Consider the following 16,184-nt stretch of genomic DNA (forward strand, 5'->3'; position numbering starts at 1 on the left):
TCCATTTCAAAAAGGTATAAGTTTAAATACCAATAATGTGGAATGGGAAACCTAGCCCCCCCAAAAAAAAAGTAAAACAGCAGTGCTGAAATAACAGCATTTAAATACAGGCATTACAGAGAGTGACTGCCTTTGAGTAGACCAAGAACACAGATAACTGGTGTTCAAAGAAACCCCCAAAGATGTTAAGTTTGGCAAAGTCAGAGACAACGTCTCAGTGGAGTACAACTGAATGCAGGTGGTATAGTCATCATCGTGGGGATGTGAACAATATAATACCAGTCCTTGTAAATGCACTGGCTTTTGTTCACAGCAGCATGTTTCAGTAGGGAAGTGGTAGAAGAAAGGATTTGTCTTAACTATTTGCATAATGAATAGCTATGTACTATAAATCATCATCCAGAGAGAAGAACTGAAGCGTCACCACCCCACAGTCTTTTTTTTTTTTTTTTTTGGGCACATGATGGTGGGAGAAATAAAAGGTGATGATGGAATTCACAATTCACTACCCAGTTTTGGAAGACAAATATTCTTCGGTATATAGTTAACAACACTTAAAGGCCAGAGATCCTGTTCAGTTCTGCCTGCTGATGCCCATGGGCAGCATTGCTGCAGACCAGCTCCTGCTGTTGCCCCTCAGAGAAGAGGTCCACACTCCAGTTCTCCTCCTTGTCCCTTGTGCAGAAAGTGTTGAGGAACCAGGAGCATATACTGCTGGGACATGAAATGCTCCATCTGGCAGCAGGAACCAGAGGCAAAGAGAGAGAGCTATAAAAGTTTTAAAAAGATTTGAAGCTGTCCAGGGAAAGGATTAATTCTTATTTAGCAGTAAATATCTCTTGTAAAACATGGTCCCACCCACTTCCCAATTAGTAATGCACCTGCTTTATGGCACAACTGTGCCTTCTCTGTGTGTACACAGTCTTTATCAGGCAAGTCCATAAGCCAGTCTGACTGGATAAAAATACATGGCTGCAGGGTGTGGCTAGTTGCATGTGACTTACAGACTTGGAAAGCTTGGTGGTTCAATCTGTCCTACTGAAGTCAATGGGAGTTTTGCCTTTTGATTTCAAAAGAATCAGAATTTCATTCCAGATTATGGAAACTGCTCCTGGGATAGTCAGAATGACGTGAAGATATTAAATAATAAAGGAATTTATACTCATGTGGATGTCAAAACAGGAAACTCTGCAGTGGATTCCTCTTTCTCTAGAAGCTAGTGGACAAGTGTGTACATAAGAACCGTCTCATCTGCTCCAATTGTATGAAATAATTTCCAGCTGTAGTGTTGTTGACATTACAGGAATAAACAAGAAAATCTGAACACATTTTGAGGGCTTCTTTCTAGATTTTGCTCACCATTTACTGGTTCTCCTATTATTCAACTGTCACAGTCTAGAAGATCACACTCATCAGGAGGCATATATCTCTGAAAGCAGAGGATCTGAAAATCCAGAATGTAGAAGCTGCAACAACTCATACAACAAGAACTAATATAACAATAACTATCACTTGTTACTGCAGGGTTCCTACACTGCAAGGATAAATTATCAAATTCCTAGTATAAAACATGCTCAAGTAGTCTCAAGTATGACTTTTAAATGCAGGGAGCATTTCCCTAGGGCTTTTCTCTGTCTGCAGCAGCATTGGCAAGTATGTCAAGTATTCTGCCACTGATTTAGGGGACTGGAAGCCACATGCTGTCATTGTACCTTACCTGCCATTGCCATCAGGTCATTGCTGTCTCTTGGCATCATGCTTACAGCAGAAAATTATTCACTTGCTTGCATGGTACACACAAAACAGACTATTTTTAGCTACCTGCATCTATCACAACACGTTTCTAACAAGACTTCAGGAATGAAAAGGAAGGGGTGAGAGGGATTGTGCATGGGTTTCCTCTCTTGCACTCCCCTGCACACACAGAGGGACACTCGTGCACGGTACCACAGGTTACCACAAGCAGTGACACAGAAATGTGCAAGCTACTCCTTGTGCTGTCACTCCAGCTTTATCTTTCTCCTGCACTGAAGAGACATACAATGATCACAGTGGTATGAAGGCAATTTTTCTTGTCCGCTCCCTCAGCTCAATAGGGTTTTGAAGACACAGTCATGGCCCGTATTTTTCACAATGACTCAGAAGTATTTTAAATTATTTTCATCATGAAAGTGAGCCTTTTGTCGGTAGTTGGAAATCTCTGCCAGAGACACTTCACATTTTTAGAGTCTAACTTTCTGACAGAAAGATCTAATATGTCAAGTGATGAGGAACACATTCAAGGCACTTTCCCACAGTACTGTGCAAGCATCATCTCTAGTTATGACCTCTTGGAAAAAAATAGAATAGAATAAAACCTGCAAATACTGTTTGGTACATTAGGGTGATGCAATTATTTTTCCTAACAGAAGAATCTTTCCATTTGAAAGTCCTGATTGTTTCAGCTAAGTCAGTAATGTTTCTCTAGCACTCAGAGCACAGCATGGTTGGATTTTCTGGTGATCCAGGTCTAGATTTTGGCTTGCTAGTAGTGATAGAGTACAAACAACTATGTGACAACTACAAAAAGACTAGGGYTTGGTGTCAAATATGTATTGGCAGTGTTCCTACCTAGCACACTGAAGGCTCTCTGAGCCATTTCTTTAAGGGGAGAAAGGAAGAAAGCTAGAGAGTAAATGGTACAGGGGGCTTTAGCATCCTGTACTAGGGCAGAGTTGGTCACCTACTACTGAAACACACTCCACAGTTTAATTTGAATCACTGCAAGTATTCTTTTTACTAAGAACATTTCTAAATACGACACCACAGTACTGTGGGATTTGACATCTCTTTTTGGATTTATAGCTCCTGAGAAGTTTTAAATGGGCAAAGTATAATATCTTCATTCTTAGCTTAGCTGATCTTTGCAAGTTCAGAAAGGTGTTTGCTATTCACTAAGCCAACTCAAATAACCTGTTCCTAATAAAAAGGCAGTCATACTTTACAGATACAATGAAATATGAATCCTCAAATAGTTTCTCTGTATTTCAATTGCTGCAGTTCATTATGTTATGAAAGTTCATCTTGCTTTCTGCTATTATAATGTGTGGTTAAATTGTGCAGAATACATTCTAATTTCATTTTCAAATTATATAGTTAATTATTGCTTGTAAGAATTTTCTGAGTACTACAAAAATATAAAATCAGAATTAACACTTTGCAAAGAAAATATGAACAGGGCATACTGGTATTTTCTTGATCATTGTCTTTCTTTTGAGGGGGGAGAAGGGGAAGCTAAGAATTTATTTCAAAGATTTATTTCAGAGACCTGACATTGCACTTAGTAAAAGAAGATATGACTAACTACTACAGGGTTGGAAAGTGTAGAAGTAAATCAGAACTCAACCTTATCTTTCTACTACTTACATCTAATCTGTTAACAAGTGAGAARCCATTACAATGCTGAAGAATGGGAAAGATGATTTATGTTCCACAATTCAACTCCTATTTTCACAAAGGCAAAACATACATGAAAATTCCAACAGTTCTTTGTTGCTGAAAGTAATTCAAAAGCTCAACTGTCTTTTGTAATTATGACATAGTTGTTAGACTTCCCTACAAGACAAATGATTACCATACTGCYAGTATGATTTTAAAGAGCTTCAGGSCCAAACTTATATTAGCAGAAATCTTTAATTAATTACCTTTAACTTCCCTCCAAATATCAAACATCAACTTTCCAAGAATGATTAGTGATTTTGACCACTCAGGTTGTGACAAATTCTCAGAAAAATGCAACTGCCAAAAGATACTAGTCACTCAACCTTCTGGAAACAAAGCCTCTGCACAAGTGTCTGGATTAAAACCCTCTCAAGTTAAGCACTGTAAAAATAATTACCTTTGAAAACACCTTCACGGTGAAGAAACGGCCAGATTCAAACTCCAAAATACTGCAATGTAAATGTGCTTCCTAGCTGCCGTCTTCAGGGTTAAACTGAAAAAGATCTTTCAAAGTTACAGGAATTCTTTTAAGAGAAGGGTCAGTGCTTTCGCAGTCCTCATCAAGGAATTCTGGGGCTCTTGTCCAGCATGCAATTGCTAACAGCCTCTGCTCGGGCTTTGGTGGCAGTGCCGCATTTCTAGACGTGCTCAGGTGCGGCCATGTGTATCTGGCACTAAATTTGGGAACTAGCTGGTCCCTGAGTACCAGCACATGCATCAAACTAATGTAATCCTGCCATCTCCTGTATACCTTTAATCAGCAAGCAGCTGTGTTTCGCTTGCTTCCAGAAATATCCCAGCCTTGAATACTTCAAACAACATGGAAAAACCCACACTTTTATGGAGGTTAAAGCAAAGAGGATGAGAGGAACAAGTTGCAATCAGCTCTCTGAGGTGTTGCCTTTATTGTTGCCTAATGTTATTTATTGCAGCACCACATTCCCTTTGAAGCATAATTAAAAAAGATAAATAACCATACAGCCTTCCACAAAGATAAATTGATAGCTTTAGCCTTCTTCTGTTGGATTGCATTTTTCTAACATACAAGAGCGAATGGACCTTTCATATATTTTTTCCTTATTCTTCATACGAAGAATATTTCTTTAACCCCCAAACTAATTTGGGGTTCCCTATCCAATCCAGTATTTCACTAGAGTCACAATAAAACACTCCCTTTTCCAGGTGATAGCCTGTCCTTTACTACATGTGTTAGGAAAGGTCTTTCCTACCAGGTATTCTGTGATGAGCTATGCCCTGGGTCACTGGCCCATTCACCTCTCTGCGAGGATCAGTTTTGCAGACTGAGGCACTCGTGCTCTTTTCTAGCAGATTTTTGGTGGCAGMTTATTGATTAGGAATCATTTGCATCACAGTTAGGGCAGTAATAGACTAGCACATTCACTAACTAGATACTGCAGATATCACAGCAGACTTTCTCCTGGACTACAAAAAATGAGAACAAGACTGTCACCTGCCCCACACGATAGAAGTAGAAATGCAGTTAATGCAGATCAGTTGCACACAAATAGTAAAATTGTTTCCACTCTATCCACTGTCTCCTGCACTACTGCAAGCAAAACAGAATTCACAAGGCAGCAAGACACAGAACAACGAGCTTTGAAAAGATGTTTGGTTGAAGGCAGCATGTGATCATAAGGCTCCTACATTGCAAAACATTTTTGTTACTACACATTTAGCTTGCTCTATGTACATGCTCAGGATTATGTCTGGAACAGACATGCTGGATTAGTGACTTTGTTTTTAGAGTAGATCATCTCTTGGTAAATATTYGCACTTTGTGAGTTAGCTTGCCTGCAAAACTGCTCAACAATTTATCAGGCTGAACACAGAGCTGAGTTGCTGATTCTTTCAGGAGTTTGCTAAAAATGATACAAACTAATGGTGCCTGTTTGACTTCTCCTAGGAAACAGAATTAATTAGTGGATCTACTAGACTGGTGAATTTTTGATAAACTGCTTTGTTTTTATAAGTTTGAAACTGAAGTGTCAAACTCTTCAGACTCAGTGGTGTTGATTTAAAGCATACTATAAGTATGTTTTAAAACACTTCCGCTTTTAAACAGAAATACATTGTAAGAGCTACAGACAAAAATTAGTACCTATACTATATGAGTGCGTGGAAGTGTACCAGCAATRGCTAAGAGCAGCTAAATTTACAATCCAATTTACAACATTAAAATATATCAGTTTGATTCTGCAATACCTAGTTCATGAGAAAATCCTACAACCAAAAAAAGAGTACTATAATGAGAAAACTACAGTGTATGTTATCAAACACAGAAAAGGATTTTTAAAATATTAAAATCTTTTCAGCCAAGAGATTGCAGCAAACTGTTTGTCTATAAGATGAACTGAAATATTCATTTCATAGGCTTTGAGTCATTAAAAGAAATTGATTCTTAATCTCTTTATTGTCTACATCCTTCCTTTCTTCAGGTATATATAAGTACCTGAAATCTATAAAAGGGTGTCATTTATTGTCTTAAAGATTTTTTGTAAGCTATAATGCCTCCTGAAAGGCTACTCAGGGAAATTTATGGGAAACTACTTTGTTTGGATGATCTTTACGTTTCTTTTAGTTTAGTTAGCACTGACCTGAGACTCTTAAAAAAAAAAAAAAGATAAAGATACTTGACATAGTGCTTCAGAGGATTTGCAAAAGGCAGAGGTCTACATTAGAATAAAGAATAAGGATGAATTGTTTTAATAAATATATATTCACATAAATAGTGGATAGACAAACATGAAATGCAAGCTTCTCGGGTTCTCTCCCATGTTTTCTGAAGCAGTGCATTAACATCTATGACTAATACTAAAATAATACCAGACTGAGAAGAAAATACTGATTTTAGCTTTTAGGGAAGTTGCTGTTCCAACTTTGAAGTCCCCCCCTGTTTTAGCAGAATCATCCCATAGTTTTATCAATTTTCACAGTTAAACAGACTGGTTACAGTTGTTTGAAAACTCTGCACTCCCATTTCTCCATTTGTAGCTCCCTCACTTGTTACAGTTTTGTAGACACAAGCTTTCTTAAAAACATTAAGTTCTTCATCTTCAAATGGGAAATTGCTTTGTTCCAGAATTTTGCAGTAATAATATTGGTACCTGAAATACAGATGTCCTCAAGGAGAAATTGATAAAAACAATCATAGCATGATATTTTATTAGGATGGCACAGAAGAAGGGATGYTAGGCAGAAAGTGGGAAAGCCTTTTTAGCACATTAGGCTTGATTAACAATGGCAGGACTTACCTGACTTTCAGAAACTCTTCCCCCAAATCTTTGCAGAGGTTATCTCAAGGATGCTGTGGACTAGTGTAATTTCTCTTTGGTGTGCCAAGGTGAACCACACAAATGCCTCCAATAGCTTTCAGCTATTCTCATGTGAGACAGATTGCTGAGCTTCTGTTTGGCTTTAGAGATGCTAGCGTGCCAGTCACTGGGCCACAGGATGACAAATTACCTCTCTGCCAATATGAGAGCTGGGACAGTTCTCTCCACAGCCTCCACCAGATGGGCCTAATTAAACTATTAGCCAATGAGTGAGGTCTGATGGCTCCATTAGGAATCCTCCTGTGCTTAAATAAACAGCTCAAAATAAATAGTTTTCTCAATTAGAATGTTGTTCACATATTTTCCTGGGATATTCGTTAGCAGAGTATCTGTTTTGTCTCCTTTTTCCTAATAGGACAGGACCTTCCTTGACATTATGCRTAATGTCCTATGACATTAGGACTTTGACAGTTTCAAAAGGCAATAATAGTATTAATCGATTTGATTTGTGCAGTTAAGCCCTCTCTTGTGCCTCTTCCAAAGAGTCAGTTTTGCTGGACTTCAAGACAAGGATTTTTCTTCTCTTATCCCTCCCATACAGTTTCATTTAAACCATACAGTCTGCTACTGTGTTGGGTTAAAGCCTGTCAGTGGCATGTGTAACATTACTGCAGCCTAGCCCCTTTACATATCTCCTGTATCTCCTCAAGCCATGATCTCTTCTCCTCCGCTGGCTTCTTTCTTCTCCCTTTAAATTACTGCTTAGAGTGCATGGTAACTTCTCCTGCACTAGTAAATGCCTTCAGCATCCACTTTTAGCCCTTTTCCTTCACCATTTTCTCCCATTTTCACCATTTTATTCCCCAAATTCGTTTTAAACTCTATATATTTTACATAGAAAACAGTTTGTSTACCACAAATTTGTTCAGCTGTGTCTCCAGTTTTTGATATGGAAGATTCAATTTAAACCTGAATCTGTAAATGACTTCTACCCCTCTGTTTTCCCTATTTAAGATTTTCATCTTAAAGCCCCACCTATGCATTTCTTGAGTTATCATTGACATTTAATTTCCTAAATGCATCTTTAGAATTTTAGAATTGAGAACTAACTTTATTTCCTGCTCAATTTGTGTAAGATAGATAAATTATATAGTGAATGCTAATGGTGATTAAATATTTTTTTTCTGATTTTGAGGTAGAAGTTGGTGCCACAGGGAAAAAAAATGGATGCTTCACACACTGAGAGAACCCTCTGGCAACAGTGTTTGACTCACTGCTTSAAATGAGTAACTAAGATTTTACATAAAAAAATAAACAAGTAAACAGATTCTTGGGAATCYTTCATGCCAAATCCAGTATTATCAATGTAACTAATTTGTACTATCTGAACTGCAAAAGAATAAGATACTAGCACTATGACTTCACGTATTTAATTTTCACTCATTTGATATTGATTCTCCATTTGCTCTGATAGAGCCATTTTAAGATACACTAATTGCTGCAGAATAAAATTGGCATTTAAGTTTTTTATGTTATAAAATACATTGGGCTGTGAACCCAAAATTGTTTCTATTTAGTCACTGAAAGGAAACAGAAAATGAAATCATTAACTCTAGGTGAGAAAATAGGGTACTTTTACAGACAAATCTTGTGGAGCTGTGACAATTTGTGTCAGCCAAGGATCTGTCCCTCAGTGCTTTCAGGTAAAAACTTCAGGCAGTAAAAAATCTTCCTTATTCAAAAAAATTACTTTAATGTCACCAGGATTAGACATATTTTTAATTTGAGTATTTTTCTGTGAAAGCCTGTACTTGAGCTGAGACACAAATAAAATATTTTGCCATTTTGCAGCAGCCTCTGAAATCATTATTGAGATCATCCAAATAGAGCCTTTCCTCTATTGTCTTATTGGACTGGAACRAAACCTCAGTACCTCCCTCATCATTTGGCACTTCCGTATGCGTTCTTGTGGAGCCCTTAGAAAGTAGGCAAGAATTTATAGAAAAAAAATACAGATACCTAATGCTAATGATGTCAGCAGAATTCAGGGTTTCAATAACTTTGTGCCTAGATCTGCTTTTGAGCTCCTGTGGGGAGACAGGAAGGAACAAATGTATTGGAAAGCAGCACCTTTAGTGCATCCTGGATTCCTCTCGGTACTTWACCACCACTTAAGTTAGGGATGTGTCTTACCTCATCACAAGAGAGGTCCTCAGAGAAGAAAGATGAATATGCAAATATGTGTGAACATCTTTTGATAGCTGCAGAAGATTAAAGAGCAAGATTGAAAAATAATGCTTTTATGGTTACCATGATCTTRTTTAAGGGCTGATGGCATTTCTACTAGATGAGATCGACATGAGATCATAAAAAGAATACAAAAGCACAGGTACCTGGTGAAAGTACATCACGAAAACAAACAAAAAAAAAATTGATGTGTGTAATGTGTGAGAAGGAAATATCTATATTCTCCAAGGCAGAGAATTTTCTCCATCAAAATCAATCCTTCTGGTCTTTTCAAGGAGGAATAAGCATGATTGCCTGATTTACTGTGTTGTTACCTTGGCAAGCTACTTTCTATCAGTTGCCCCTCTCCGTACCTAAGCTGGGCCTTAGTGAGGACCCTGCCCTAAGCTGGGCCTTAGTGAGGACCCTGCCCCCATTATTGCCTTCTACCTGCCCTGTGCCCTGTGTGTCTGGACTGACAGCAGCATTTGGTGCATAGTGGCTCCCAATCTTTAAGAAGGACATCTGGTACCACTGAAGGGAAAGGTGAGATTATCAGAAAGAGCCAGGAAATTTTCACTTGCTGCAATGTAGGAAGACTCCTTCTCATAAGATCCCAATTTATGTTAGGACATACATAATTTTGCTAGAAAAGCTACAAAGACATCATCAATAACCACTCAAAACATAGAAGGATTTGTTTCTTTTTTCCATTGTTTAGTCTGAAGAACTAAGATTATTGCTAGTGTTGTGATTCTAGGTTGTTTATGGCTTTCTTAGTCCTTAAAAGATAAAATATGCCAAACCTAACATTATTAACACAGCTCAGAACATGCCCGTGCTTGGCACATTGTGTTTAATTGCAGCTTTGAGCTAACATGGGCTCTTTGTTTAAACTTCAACTGTTGGAATTGTCATATTGCAAAATTTCACTGAAGTCCCACTTCTCCGCCTGAAGTGCCATAATGCTAGCCAAGTGGGGAAAAGGGTTCTTCTGAGATTGATTTTTCAGATACCGTAGTTCTGTTCAATTGAATTCACTCAAGTAGTGGTTAACATAAACACTGTGGAGAGTATGACATGTCAAATTAGCAGCTTTGCAAATCTCCTGTTAATTGTCAGCCTAATTAAAAAATTGCTAATTATAATGTTTATAACTTCAAATAACTGCTCAGCTATAAAGCACTGGATGTCAGGTGTAAACAGGGGGACTGAAAGAAAAAAAAATCAATCGACATCTGTTAATTTATCAGAGGCAGTGCACTAAATTGAAAAATGGATTGCCTAATGCACTGTAAATCTGCATTACGATAAAAGACCAATTCATTTCAACACCTGCTTAATAAATGATAATGGCCATCTTTAGTGGCTAGCCCTAGGGTTTCTTCTGCCAATTAGACTTAAAATCCTGCTTTTACCAACATAAGACCACAAACTGATTGCACCATGTCAGAATGCATATCATATCTCCTCCTTTCTTTTTGTTGSTAAAAATGAATAGTATTTATAGATGCTTTCTGTAAAAAAAAACTGTTGGATTTTCTAACACCATAAAGAGGAAATCTATCTCATCCTTCAAATGTACTGACATTCCTCTATTTAGACAGACTTAAATGTGTTGATGAGCTAGAAAAAAAATTAAAAATAAAATTAAATAGTGTCAAGCACCTATTTCCAGTTTCTCTATCTGTTGCTTGCTTTCAGTACCAGCTATACCACTGGAAGTTCGTATTTGATTTTGTATTTTTCTGAAGATAGTTACTCTGATCTGAGAGATGATGCTCTTCTGTGGTTTATAGGACCGATTAGTTACTGATAGAAGTATTAGTAATTTTCTGGCGACCGCAAACTGCCTGTAAGAGCTGACACCAGCTTAACTCTCCTGGGAGAGATAGGGAGCACACACAGCTGGTTCCTGTTTCTCTCTGCAAGAACTGAACTCTTTTAACTTGAGGGAGCAAGTGAAGGCAAAGGCAGAGACTAAATGAAGACCACATGTCTCAAGGAAGTACTAAGATTTTCAAAAGTCTGAGAAATGCTTTTCAGAATGAGCATGATGCTGTTGTTTCCTAATCCCTAATGACCACATTTTTGGCTCTTGACCAACATCAAAGTTTGTGCTCAGTTTAATGTAGCAATGTTTGAATCTATTTGTCTTTCCTGGACTGAGCATTAACTGGTAAAGTGATGTCCTTGGCAGATGGCAGCAGCACAGCGGCAGTTGCCATTTCTCACCAAGAAGTGACCCAGGATATTGTGCTGATGGAAGTTATTTCATTGTGGCATGTCCATCAGGCAACTCTGCTTCCCCTATTCACTGAAACACACTCCGAGGGATTAGGTAGCTTCTGAGTGATAGGATAAAGCTGGTCAAGAGGCCTCTTACATTTTTTTTTGAAACTGCAAAGCTTTGATGGCATAATATTAAGTTACAGCTAAGCTAATGTTTAAGACTGTTTTAAAATTGTGTGTTGTGACAAAAGGTTCAAGTACGGTTTAGGATAATATTAGATCTCTCTGGTCTTGCTTTGTATTTCCCTTCCATTCATCAAACTCTTACTCCCTAACCCCAAGATCTAAACATTCTTTTATTTCCCACAAACTCTTACAATTATTTTATGTTATAATTTAATCTGCAAGCTTCAAACAGTACTAATATCTGTAGCAAGGACAAAAACAAAAAGCAAAAAAACTCTAGTCCTTGACCCAAGCATCTAACAATCAAATTGAGGCCAACACGAGTTGAGAGGAGCAAAATGAAGAGAATGACTCGTAACCAAACACTGCACCAATGTTTAGATGTTACTCACCCYTCCTTGCCCTACAGACTCATCTTTATATTTTGGATTGTGTTGTCCAACCCCCAATTTGCTATATCCTCATGAAAATCGTGTCTGCGGTTTTTGCGCAAAAAATCAAAAACAGAATCAAGAGCCTTACTAGGCACACAGGAGAAAAGGTGTTAWGGGGGAGGCTCATCCAAAATGCCTGTGCTGTGACAGAAAAAAATCTGGTGGCTAAATCTTATTTTAAAGATTGAGTGCAAAGGATCTGTGAATTTACTATGGTAAAGCACAAAGTAGTAGTCTATATTCTGTATTTTTGGTTAGACTTCAGCTGTTACATTTTTCTCATGCTGCAGACAAGTGCAAAACTTGATTCTTTACAAGATCAGCATTAATGATTTAACAGTGTTCAAGTCATACAATTACATACAGGGTAATAAACACATAGAGTCTGAAATAAACAAAAACATTATTTTACGTCATCTCTTAAATTTACATTTTAAGCTGTACATATACTCACAGAAAGTTCTTTTATTAATGCATAGGAACACAGCTGGTTTCTTAAGCCCCAAATGATTATTTGGGGGAAACATACAAAATATATTTTGTGCTATTATATCATTATTGACTTAGTCTTACAAATCTCTGGGGAAAGTTGTTTAGGAAGCTTTTCCTTTTTTTTTTTTTTTTAAAAAAAAGAAACTATTTTCTTAATAATGCATGATTTTTTACTGCCCTACAGCCTTTAATAGATTTTATTGTGCCTAAAACTACTTGTCATTACTGATACCTCCTTTCTCTCTGAAGTAAAACATCTTGTTTTTCCWATTGCACAACTGCTATGTCTTTGGCACATGTAAGTACACACCTTTTAAGGCAAACCCATTAAAATTAATGTAACAGCATGTACATCCATCTGGTGTACATAAGTCAGCCAGCAGAGAGTCATTTGATGCATGTAATCTGCCTTGTACATCTTATGAATTCAAATAGTTAAAATTGTTGAGAGCTTTATATCCAATATTACACATAACTTTCAACATGACAGAAATGCAGTTTTGTCTATTCTCTTAATGGCAAGGAATTTATTTTTGAAACATAGTCCAGAAAAAAGAAGTTGACAGAATGATTTCAAAGGAATATTTTGGTACTTTAGTACTCTTTTAATCCTTTAATGTTCCTTACTACAATAAAAGAAACTTTAATTTGATATTACAGATGATGTTGTTTAATCTAAAATTCCAGATYAAGTAGCTAAATAAATGTTCACATTAAATGCCAAAACCAGCAAAGACCAAGGTAAGKTTATTTTTTTTTCCTGGCTTAGATAAATCAAATTTTGATGTCTGAAATGAAATCTACAAATGTATTGTGTATCTGCTTTTATTAAAATTGATACAGAAAATGTGCCTTACATTCTATCCATCTGCCTAAAGATTTTATAGTATCATCAGTACAGTTAAGTACCTCAGGAACCATGTTAATTCTGCTGACAATGGTGGTGACAAGAAAGGATAGTTTGCATTTAGACAATGCAGACCAAGCAATTTTCATGCCTGTAGTGACAAACACCAAATTGTTTTCAGAGCTAAGGATTCAAGGAAAAAAAAATCCACATTTGCAGTATATCTGACACTTGAAACAGCCTTCAAAAGAAAAAACAGAAATACTCACTGCAGGCACATTAGCCAAATAAGAAACAGGATACTAGTCAACATGAACTCAAGAACTATGCATTCTTTTAATCATRTTTACAGATTATAATGACAATTTTTGAAATCTTTGTCAAAGAAAAYAAATAAATTTCATAAGAGATCTCTAAGATGCAGAAAGGAAAGAAGTTCATTTTTCATTGTTACCTGAACACATAACTCACTCTGATATTTAACTGGAAGGTTAATAAGTCCTCAGAAACATTTCAATACCAAATGCAGTAGACAACAGGATTTTACTGGGCAAACTAAAAATACTTGCGCCCGTACTGGAGTATTATACGAAACAAGGGTCACAAGTGACCAAGATAGAGTACCACATAGTATGAATGAACAACAAAAAAGGCAACTACAAGAGAGAAGTGGAGAAAAAAAAATCATGTTCAGATTTGCAGCTGGTAAGATCAATCAGTAAATCTCCCCTAATTGGTTGCTATCTACACCAACATAAAAGGTCCACGGATCACCTATTTTTCCTTAATTTTTCTTTGCTTACCCAAACATTGGCCTCATAACTCTTTTAGASTTAATAGGAGTTTCTCTGGCTTTATGCTGCCAGATCAATCCACACTGGATAATTCATTTTCAATATCTAATTATCCACTATGTTAGTGCCACACATCTGTGTGCAAACCCTGCCAATCAGACCACATTTGGTGTCAAAAGACTCACTAAACACATATTACTGYAGAGCAGAATCACACCATTTCCACTCAATATTCTCAACCAATTGGTCTTTCTATGGAAAAAAAAAAAAATCTAAACATCTCAAAGTAAAGCATATTCACTTGAAGCATAAAATCAAACCTCCTTGAATTATTTGTGCCAATTTCCTGATTTTATTGCATTGCAAGGTAGAATTAAACATTTTGTGCTTATTCTTTATATAACAATTTGATTATCTGTAACTTTATAAAACTTACATCAAAGTTGTAATGGTATTTAAACAACGAGATTAACACAGGTAAAGAGCAAAATTATTTGGCAAAATCAGCCACAATACAGGGTTGCTCTTTCGATCAAATAAACATATCCACAGGCACAAAATACCTAAAAGCTGTTTCCATGAACCCCTGAGGCTCACAGATATAGCTATGGCTTGAGATCAGAAGAGAACATTGTGCAATACCTGAAATATGGGAAAACAAAAATAAACAACTTGAACCACAGAAAGTAAGAAAGAATATCATAGTTTTGCTTTTATCAAGGAAAATACAGACAAGAAGAAGAGGAGGGATGTTTCACAAGCAGGCACATCTCAGCTCTCAAATTCCTCACAGAAAAAAAAAATGTCATCTGAGCTCAGCTTTTATGTAACTAACTTAAAACGCTTTGAGTTGTGAGAACTAGAAGGCACTGAATATTTCTAGGCTCAAATAACCTATAAAAAGGCATATCAGTGAAACTGTAATGTATGTCATATTTAAGATATTCAGCTTGCTCTGAAAGTCACTGCAAAACAACAGCAGCTCCATTGCAGTCTTTGCAATATGACATCCAAGGTGGGTTGTTCTGGGATGAATAGGGGTGAGTAACTGGCGGATTGTGGGGCCATTGAGTAATAACACAAAAGAAAAAAAAAGAAAAAGAATAAAAGATATCATATTATAAGGGAGTTGCCTAAATATAATAATAGAATTATTAAAATGCAAGTTCCAAATAGGAATTGCCATAATGGTTATTTTCCTAAGGCCTTCAGAGACCGTCCAGAAGAAGCAGAGCATTGACATGACAGGCTGTAAGGCAATTATTACGCAAAAGGTCAAAGTTTCCTTTAGATTATGTCTACGTTGTGAGTCATTGACTTTTATAGACCAAGGTGTTTAGAAAAAAGTGTCATGAAATTTATGGCAGCATAATGTTCTGGCTATACTTTATAATCTTATTTTAAAAGAAAATATAGCTCATTAACTATAATATTCAGACTATATTATATATTATTGTTTTTCATTTAAATGGCACCATAAATGTGCACTGGGCTTTAGAGCCTGGTTTGAAAGACAATAACCCTGCCAAGAAAAATTTACACCTTAAGGATTTAGCCCTTGAGACACCTACTCAAGTGATGAACCGGGCTGGAAGTCTGACAGATTTCAAAAGACTGCTGATACAGATGAGTATTTTAAACCCATATTTTTAAGATAGTATGTAGTATGGATGAAAAAAGTTCTTTTTGTCCCAGACTTTTAGTCAATCCTCCTATTCATTAGCTTTTTCCTTAGTATCTCATTTAAGGATCAAGCTCTGTCTTAGGATCCTGTCTCCATTTTGTTTACAGCATTTTCCTTACGAGCTTTCAGGGTTCAGCCTATCCCTCTGTATTTCCTCTACCTCTCCTCATGAGCTCCTTCCACCAATTCAGTTTCTCATTATATGTCTCCCTGAAATCTCCACCTGAAGGTCTCATGGCTTGAATTTAGCATGCTCACTCACCTTGGCAAGCTTTTAAAGATTGAGTAATAAATATTACAAATAAAAATGACTGAAGAACTTGTTTACTTCTTCAATGCACAAGTTTTTTTGAGAAATACACAAATGAAAACATGATTTAGGGTGTACATAGACCACAGACACATTCTTGTTTCAAATTGCAGAGCTTTTACTGGAGCAAGTATGACCATYATTATACTGTGATAATTCTTCAAAAAATTGGCATCAACTAGAGATGGAATATTTTCAGCATTCAC

At 36.7% G+C, this 16,184-nt stretch overlaps 1 long non-coding RNA gene across 2 annotated transcripts; it reads right to left on the reverse strand.

Annotated features, from left to right (window-relative positions):
* Positions 1 to 666: 666 nt before the first annotated feature.
* On the reverse strand, positions 667 to 7,003 carry LOC112944274. 2 transcript variants are annotated; one of them, XR_003248739.1, is made up of 4 exons: positions 6,753 to 7,003; positions 3,878 to 3,973; positions 1,360 to 1,444; positions 667 to 768 (listed from the first exon to the last, which is right to left on the reverse strand). It is a non-coding gene; the product is annotated as an uncharacterized LOC112944274 (long non-coding RNA). The 2 variants fall into 2 exon arrangements; XR_003248740.1 differs by lacking the exon at positions 3,878 to 3,973.
* Between the last annotated feature and the right edge of the window lie 9,181 nt (positions 7,004 to 16,184).

The sequence above is a fragment of the Nothoprocta perdicaria genome, unplaced genomic scaffold (assembly GCF_003342845.1).
Source record: "Nothoprocta perdicaria isolate Ctin4 unplaced genomic scaffold, notPer1 scaffold_164, whole genome shotgun sequence".
In the NCBI taxonomy this organism is placed as follows: Eukaryota; Metazoa; Chordata; class Aves; order Tinamiformes; family Tinamidae; genus Nothoprocta; species Nothoprocta perdicaria.